Source organism: Pieris napi, chromosome 9, assembly GCF_905475465.1.
Source record: "Pieris napi chromosome 9, ilPieNapi1.2, whole genome shotgun sequence".
NCBI lineage: Eukaryota > Metazoa > Arthropoda > Insecta > Lepidoptera > Pieridae > Pieris > Pieris napi.
The window spans coordinates 1522072-1530092 of NC_062242.1; the positions used below are offsets into that span (position 1 = coordinate 1522072).

At 31.1% G+C, this 8021-nt stretch overlaps 3 non-coding genes across 3 annotated transcripts; 1 reads left to right on the plus strand and 2 right to left on the minus strand.

The window, feature by feature from the left end:
- Window positions 1-288: 288 nt before the first annotated feature.
- On the minus strand, window positions 289-361 carry Trnaf-gaa. Its single transcript has one exon. It is a non-coding gene; the product is annotated as a tRNA-Phe (tRNA).
- Window positions 362-5562: 5201 nt separating this feature from the next.
- LOC125052793 lies at window positions 5563-5765 on the plus strand. The gene has a single exon (XR_007117492.1). It is a non-coding gene; the product is annotated as a small nucleolar RNA U3 (small nucleolar RNA).
- A 364-nt stretch (window positions 5766-6129) lies between these two features.
- Window positions 6130-6202, minus strand: Trnam-cau. The gene has a single exon. It is a non-coding gene; the product is annotated as a tRNA-Met (tRNA).
- Between the last annotated feature and the right edge of the window lie 1819 nt (window positions 6203-8021).

Sequence of the window (8021 nt, forward strand, 5' to 3'; positions counted from 1 at the left end):
AAATTTATTTTAATTCGTCCAGCAAAGCGGGCGCGAAACGGCTAGTATATTATAATTTGAACCTAGGGCCTAGTGGAACCTAGGATAACACAAAACTTGAATACCTGAGCAATAGAATTATAACACAATTAATTTTATTAGTAAGGTAAATAATATTAATAGCAAGAATTAAACAGTTTTATTACCGTATATTTTACTTGATATAATCCTAAAACCAAAATGTGTAATTAATTTTTAATTTGCATGTGTGTCGAAAATATAGTAAACAAAAACGCAAAAAGTATTAACTGCCGAAACCCGGGATTGAACCGGGGACCTTTAGATCTTCAGTCTAACGCTCTCCCAACTGAGCTATTTCGGCTTACGAAACCGGCTCCAAATTAATAATCGTTACATTAACATGGACAGAACTACATCGAACTTGCATATGTCGCAGCCAACTAGCTTAGTTATCCGTTCTATCAACAGCCTTTTAACTAAACAGCGCCGTTTAACTAGCGGCCTGAAAGATATTCACCCGTAGCGTTTGTTACTACATTTAATAAACTGGCTGGCTTATGCTTAGGCCAATACAGACGATTACTGCGAGAAGTGCATTATCTATTTTGATTTTCATTACAAAGTTATCGAAATTATGTAACTACCAAATATAATAAGATAATAATATTGTTACTTACACTTTGATATGAACTTACGATTGGTTGTTGAAAATAATAATAATAAAAAAGTGCGTGCGTAGAAAGTACACATGTCAGAAGTGAAACTTCTTTGGCAAACTAAATTTTAAGTCTTGTCCATATTTATACAAATCTTACACTTCAGATTTCCGAGACTTAGAAGGAGGGAAAAGGGAAGATATGTTAGGAATTTAATTGTCATTAAGTGTCGAAAATTTATACAAATTATGAATTTATTTCTTCGATAATAAAAACACATGGCATTTCAAAAATTGTCATTTGAGACTTCAATAAATTATTTTGCATAAAATATAAAATACTAATACATACCTACTTCATGAATTGTCTTTACGAAATTTTAATTTTTAAAATAGAATTTCTATAAGGTATTTCGCCCTTCTCGCTCTCCCTCAATCATTCTCAATCGTTCTCTCCCTTTTCTTAGACAAAAACGCTGCACATCGTCGTGACGCTAATATTATTATTATTGCGTTTCATCCGTAACAAATTTACCCTCATGCGCCTAAAGAAGTTTGACTTCAATAATAATCCATTATTATTTAATCTTAATCATTCCGTATCGTTTAAATAACCGATGACCAAGGTAATTTAAAAGGCGTGATGCTACCTCTTTGCGAGGAATGCTTCGCAATCACTTTGGGATAGAGGCGCCGCAGGTAGCCACCCCCATTAATTGACTATTAAATACGTATATGAAAAAAATTAAAGACAATGTATTTTATCAAAGTTGATAACTCAATTTAGTTGGGGCGATGGACTAAAAGCCGAGGAGTCGCGTCTCCAAGATTTCATAAAAAATTTACGAGTACCACACACACCTTTTAGCAAATTTATAAGAGTTCTTTACAGTTTCTGAAATGTTGAGTTATAGAGTAGTATAAAGCCGGCAACGCACTTGCGAGCCTTGCACACTGTTACAAAAAAAAAGGCAGAATATTGTGAAGATGTTCAAAACAAACTTAGTCAATTCAGAAAATACTAATTTTACTTTTTTTTTAAATTGGATACTCGGACAGCCATTGACAGCCCATGGACAGCCATTGTGGGTGCGTTGCTGGCCTTTGAGTGAGGAGTATATTTTTTCTTTCATACTAATTGTTGGTACAATAAATATATTTTACAAATTGATACTTATATTTTAAGAGCCTAAAACATAATTTATATAAATTATAAAGTTAAATAGTCTGTTAAACAAAATAATGCAATTCCTAAATTTGGATAGTGTCCATCCCTTTCGGTGTTCCAAAAGTGCAACGTTGGCGGCATCTTTAATAAAGATAAAAATTACAAAATTGGGAGAGTTTTACAAAAACATTATTACTTCCTTAAAATTATAAAGCATCTTCATTACTATCAATTAGCCATAGAATGTAATCTTCAGGTTCTTCTGTATTTTCGTACATCACTAAATAAATTTCTCTTGCTAGTGCTCTGTTGCTTTCCAAAAACAGTTACGAAAATCACATTTATTAGATAGATGTATGGGGTAGCGCGTCAGTTCAGTTTCTACAAAATAAATTAATTAAAATCCTCTTTTTTTAGCCTATTCCTAACAAACTAAACTATTGTTTATTGTTTTTCACAATTAATTGAATATTCGGCTGTACACAACATTTTAGTTTTAAAAAAATACAAACCAAATACAGCATTGAATTTAACTTCAATCCCACACGTAGCCGGCATAACACCAATCAAATCAGAACCGAATGCGGTCGCAAAAATATAAACTATTTCAGAGCGAGAGAAGCTTGCTTCCTGAGAAATGGGAAATAGTAGCAGAGGACCTGTTTCGAATATGAGAATATTTTAGGTAGATGAACTCAAATAACAGCGTACGATGGTGGCGTGATATATTTTATGTTTTTAATATTTTTATTTCTTATGTATGTTTATTATGAAAATAAACTTTTTTTTAAGAGCAGTAGTGGCTTCAGCCTTGCCTGTTAGATTGACAAATGATCATGAAACAGATTCAAAAATCTGAGGCCCAGACCTAAAGAGGTTGTAGCGCCACTGATATAAATATTTATTTTGAAACTTTTTTAAACATAAGGGTCCTATGTATGCGATAGGCCTCAAAACTTCTGTTTTTTCTATATCAGAAATAGTTACAGTAAGATTAAGATATACAATTCATTATAGGTTTATGTAAATTGACGGAATATATTATCTTACCAAAATACACTAGACAATAAAAAATGTGACAAAGTTTTTAGATTTTATTTAGATTGATAAATGACAAAATTCGATCTATCGAATTCTAAAATATTTTATAGAAAGCGTCGATCTGTCATTTACATACAAATATCCAATAAAATACAAATTTCATACAATATATATCAATCCAAAGATACTGATCGGTCCTAGCAAAGATGGATTACAAAAACTGATTGACTAGCGATCCATCGATCGGTTATTGAAAAGTAGTTAATGAGAAATGGATTGAAATATCAATTCTAGTAGTAAAAATTGGATTGGGATTAAGTATAGAAAGCGGCCGTTATACGCTTAAAGTACATTTTTATACGCTTTATATTAGCTTCACCTGTATGTATGTATGTATGTATGTAACCGATTCCTTCGGACTCGATTTTGACCCACTTTTAACGGATAGATTTAATTCAAACTTTGCGCACCTGTCAAAGATCGATGGCAATGCAATAATCCGAAAAAAAATGGTAAAATTAAAAAAAATTTTTACTAAAAAATAAAAAAATAAATAATAGTTTAAAAAAACTAGAACACACGCTTTATATAGAAAACTAAACTAAAACACAGAGCGCCATTATTCTTAATTAATATTTATTTTCTGTTTTTTAGTTTAGTTTTCTATATAAAGCGTGTGTTCTAGTTTTTTTTAACTATTATTTATTAAGATGTAGAAGTCCAAATAACAAAAATACCCAACAAATTTCCGATCTTTGTTTCATTATATTTTTTGCGACGTTTTTGAATATATCCGTGACTAATCAATGCTCTTAATGATGAGATATAAATCTTCCCTTAATAGCTAGGGCGGTGCCATTAAAGGAGTAGCACATTAAGGGTGCAACGTCACTGGGTTTGGATAACAATTCTATAGAACTATTAACCTATTATGTGACGAGATGCTTTTAAAACTTTTTTTTTAACATAAATTACTATTGTTGGGATTGGCAAATATTTAAAAAATAAAAATTTAACAAAATTTCCACAAATTACTCGAAATCTGAAAGTTATATTCCAAAGTAGGGATTGTCGAGGTTTTATTAAAAATGATGCAGTCGTTGGAATTCACCCAATTATGAAGGAATAATTAATAATTCAGAGTTTTCTACCTAATAATAATTATTATAGAAATAAAAATAATAAGGCCCATTTATATCCAAACTTTACAAATCTCGAATATACTGTTTAGATTTGTTGTATATATTTTTTCTTCTTATCCTAATATCCTAACTTCGGTACCATTGATCGGAACCCCTTCATGCCTTCTCCAGCATTTCCAAAGATCTCTTTCTCCATGTCCATGACTTTCTTTCTCCATTCACATGTTTCTATTTCTTTTATCCACCTTTTTTAACGGCCCTCTTTTCCTTCTTCATCTTGTTCTTTTCCATAGAGCTCTCTTTAAAGGCTACATTTTATCCGATATATGCCCCACCACTTACCATTACTTATATGACTAGTGTAAATCTTATTACATAATGTAAGGCTTTTATCACTTTAGGTTTTCGTCTAATTTAAAAAAAAAAAGTGACATTAAATATCCTATGTTATGGTAATTAAGATACACAACTATCGCATTAGCTGTTAGCTATTAGGGTAATTGTATAGTTATAAATAAATAAATATTTTTACGCAATAATATTCCTCTCAGAAATCTATGTAAATTATTTCTACTCGAACACATGGAAATATGACTAATTAGCCCGCATAGACAACTTTTGAGTTTTTTTTAAATTAATTTTGATTGATTTTTGTCTTAAAATTTTATTAGTAATGTTAGTTTAATTTAGATATAGAAATTGTAATTTTTAACGTATTTCGACTTCTGACCTTAACCGCTGAGAAAATTCCTTCGTGTTGGAATTCCAAACAATACGCCATCAAATTTGCGTTGTTTTAGTTTTCTACGCTTTTTAGCTTTCTGCATTTCTAGGGTTCAGGGTTGTCGTAAAGTTAACTGTAGGTACTTCAGGTAACCAACAAACACAGATATATTGTACCTTTGTTACGATGCATGCGTGTTTGGACTTTGGAATGTACAACATTTGGACAAACATTTTCTTACATATGCGAAATAAGATTTACACCAGTTATTAGTAAATTTAGAGAAAAAAAGACAATAATAAATATGTAGGTTATTATTATTATTTTTCTGTAGATCATATTCTTAACTATTTTATTTCTTAATCTAATTATTTGACCTTCGTTGATAAGCAGAATGTATTCCAGTAAAGCGCCATCTAGTTCAATTTATAAAAACTATAGTACCCCTTCATGCTTTATATGGTGACTATGTTTTGTTAATTTGCACACTATCCGTTAGGTGGCGCTTATTGTTATCGAGTATTCTAAAATAATTATACAATATTATAATAGTCTAATTTGGGAACTATCATTATAATAGTTGTCATGGGTAAAATATTTTATTATTAATTTTTTACACTTTTCAAGCAAATACTTTTATTACTATATTCCGATTGTAAAAAAAACTTTACCATGGTTGTAACGCCATCTAGTTTAGATAAAAGAGGAAAGAAGATAAATAAATTTATGAAATTGTATGCTAGATGGCGTTGTGTTATCAGGAATTATTACAAAACGCGCTATTGGAAGAATTCAAATTTAGATGACTACCGTGGACACAGAAAGTTTCATTAAGACCTTACTTCATAGGATCATTTCTATAGTAAGCTCTTCACGCAACTTCTCACTATACGTGGGAAATTTCCAGCCATGATGATGAGACGTGGCGCGGTGCCCTGAGCGTGAGGCGGGCGATGATGAAAGTCATCAGCCTTCGATGATCGTTCACTCTCTCGCTTGCGAGAGAGCGTGGGGTACTGTCGCTGTCTGAGTGGCTTTTTAACACCCTTATAATAAATTAGAGAAACGAAGGCACTCAGTACTCACGCAAGAGTAGCGTTACGACCTTTACATTTATTTACCCCACCCTTTGGCCTTTATTAATTATTTAGTTACCAGAATATTTTCTGTGAAGATTCGTTCGTTTTTTAATTTTAAGAACTTATATAAACAATGTTTACATGGTCCTAAAAACGATACATTTCAATGTGACAATACAGACAAGATTACTGTTAGGTGATTTGACTGAGAAAATAATTTAAAAGTTAAAAATATTCCATATTCGGCATACAGGGTTCTTAAGAGGGAGAAATAACATAAAATATTTTAGTAATCTCTTATCATGGAAATGCAAAAATATTGCCCCGGGTGAGGATCGAACTCACGACCTTAAGATTATGAGACTTACGCGCTGCCTACTGCGCCACCGAGGCCGGTGTAAATATTTTTGAAAGTAGCTTACATTTAGTTAAACAAATTAAATAATTACCACAATTACTACATAAACATATCCTTGTAGTACGGGAGGTAGCAACGTTTTCGAGAAAGAATTTCAGGTCAGCTGATTTTGTGATATGTCTTCCTTCTTTTAATATGAACTTCTTTCTGTGAACTAAAAATTAATTTGCCAGACATTTAAAAAGTCTGGCAAATTCATTTTTAGTTTTTCTTATAATATTTAAATCACATAATATTAAAATTACAGACATTCTAAAATACTTTGAAATTTTTATAAAAAAGAAACTTAAAATCGCGTCAATGTGAAAAATGTCTGGCAATAAAAAAAGTATGTCAGGTAGACTTATTTAAAAACGAAAAATTAAAAATTACGCTTCTTAAAATGCTTTTAAAATCCAGGATTATTACCTGGACAGATAGGATGCGCACTAATGAACGCAACCGCTACCGCCAGCCAGATTGCCCAGACTCTAACCGAAAGTGCAAGAAGGAAGACATATCACAAAATCAGCTGACTTAAAATTCTTTCTTTTCAAACGTTGCTACCTCCCGTACTATTGTATACTATTATATAGCTAGTTAAAATTTTTGCTTAAGAAGTAAGTTGAAGCCAATCGATGATTATGATGATTCAATAATAATACCTGTTTTACATGTTACCACAACCCGTAAATACTCATGATAATGTTATCGTTAATATGATAAACTGGTTTTCAAAAGGCCTGTGGCTGTTTTTAAAAGACATTCTTTTATAATGTAAGTATGTAAGAAATACTATTCTTTTTTCTGTATAAGTAATTCTATATATACAAAACATACACCTGTTGAGTAAGGAAGGTCCTGTACTTCCATCGACATACTAATATTATAAAGAGGAAAGATTTGTATATAAGTATGTCTGTAATGAATTGGCTCAAAAAGTACTGGACCGATTTTAAAAATTCTTTCACAGTTTGTATGCTACATTATCACTGATTAATATAGGCTATTTTAATTGTAATAAAAAAATAAGTTTCTCTACTAAAACTACAATCTACTAAAAATAAATAATAATAAAATACTATCTTTCATCGCATGCGCTGCGAAAACTATTGATATTAGAACAAAAAAAATTCCACAATATTAAAGAACATATCAATATCTACAAAATTAAAAAAAAGGGCACCCGTGCGAAGCCGGGACGGGCCGCTAGTATGTTATAAAACAGGATTCCTTAAAGTTTCCTATGGTGATATAAGGTTGAATATCAGTAATGCCATGTAACAGATGAGACAAGCCGAAGCACGTAGAGCGGGAAATGGGAAATTTAATGAAAATATTACAAGTTGCCAGTCCGTCTGTCCACGTCGCTCCCTTGACTATTCGGAATACATGGAGACGGTTTATACTTATTTACGATAAGATTTCCTTGATTTACCTTAACACATGTTATTAACAATGTAATAATTTGGAAATGAATCCCTAATCAATGGTTCTACATATACGAGTAAAAAAAACGATATTTTTAGTCTAGCCTAGTCTAGCGATCTCAAATTTCAAACATACTATATTTCTCAAAGAATTACATTCACTTAGTGAGAATATTAAGAGTATCATCGTGTTATGAAATTATATTGTTAATTATATGTACTTCTACAAGTTCTTTCAATTTGTAAAAAGGTTTTATTTCTTTTAAACTGGATGGCATTTTATTAAGTTTTTGTGCACCTTGATACATTATTTTAAGTTTTCCGTTTTCCTTGGTTGTAATAAACATAATTGACCAATATTTCTAAATGAATATTTTTTTTATAA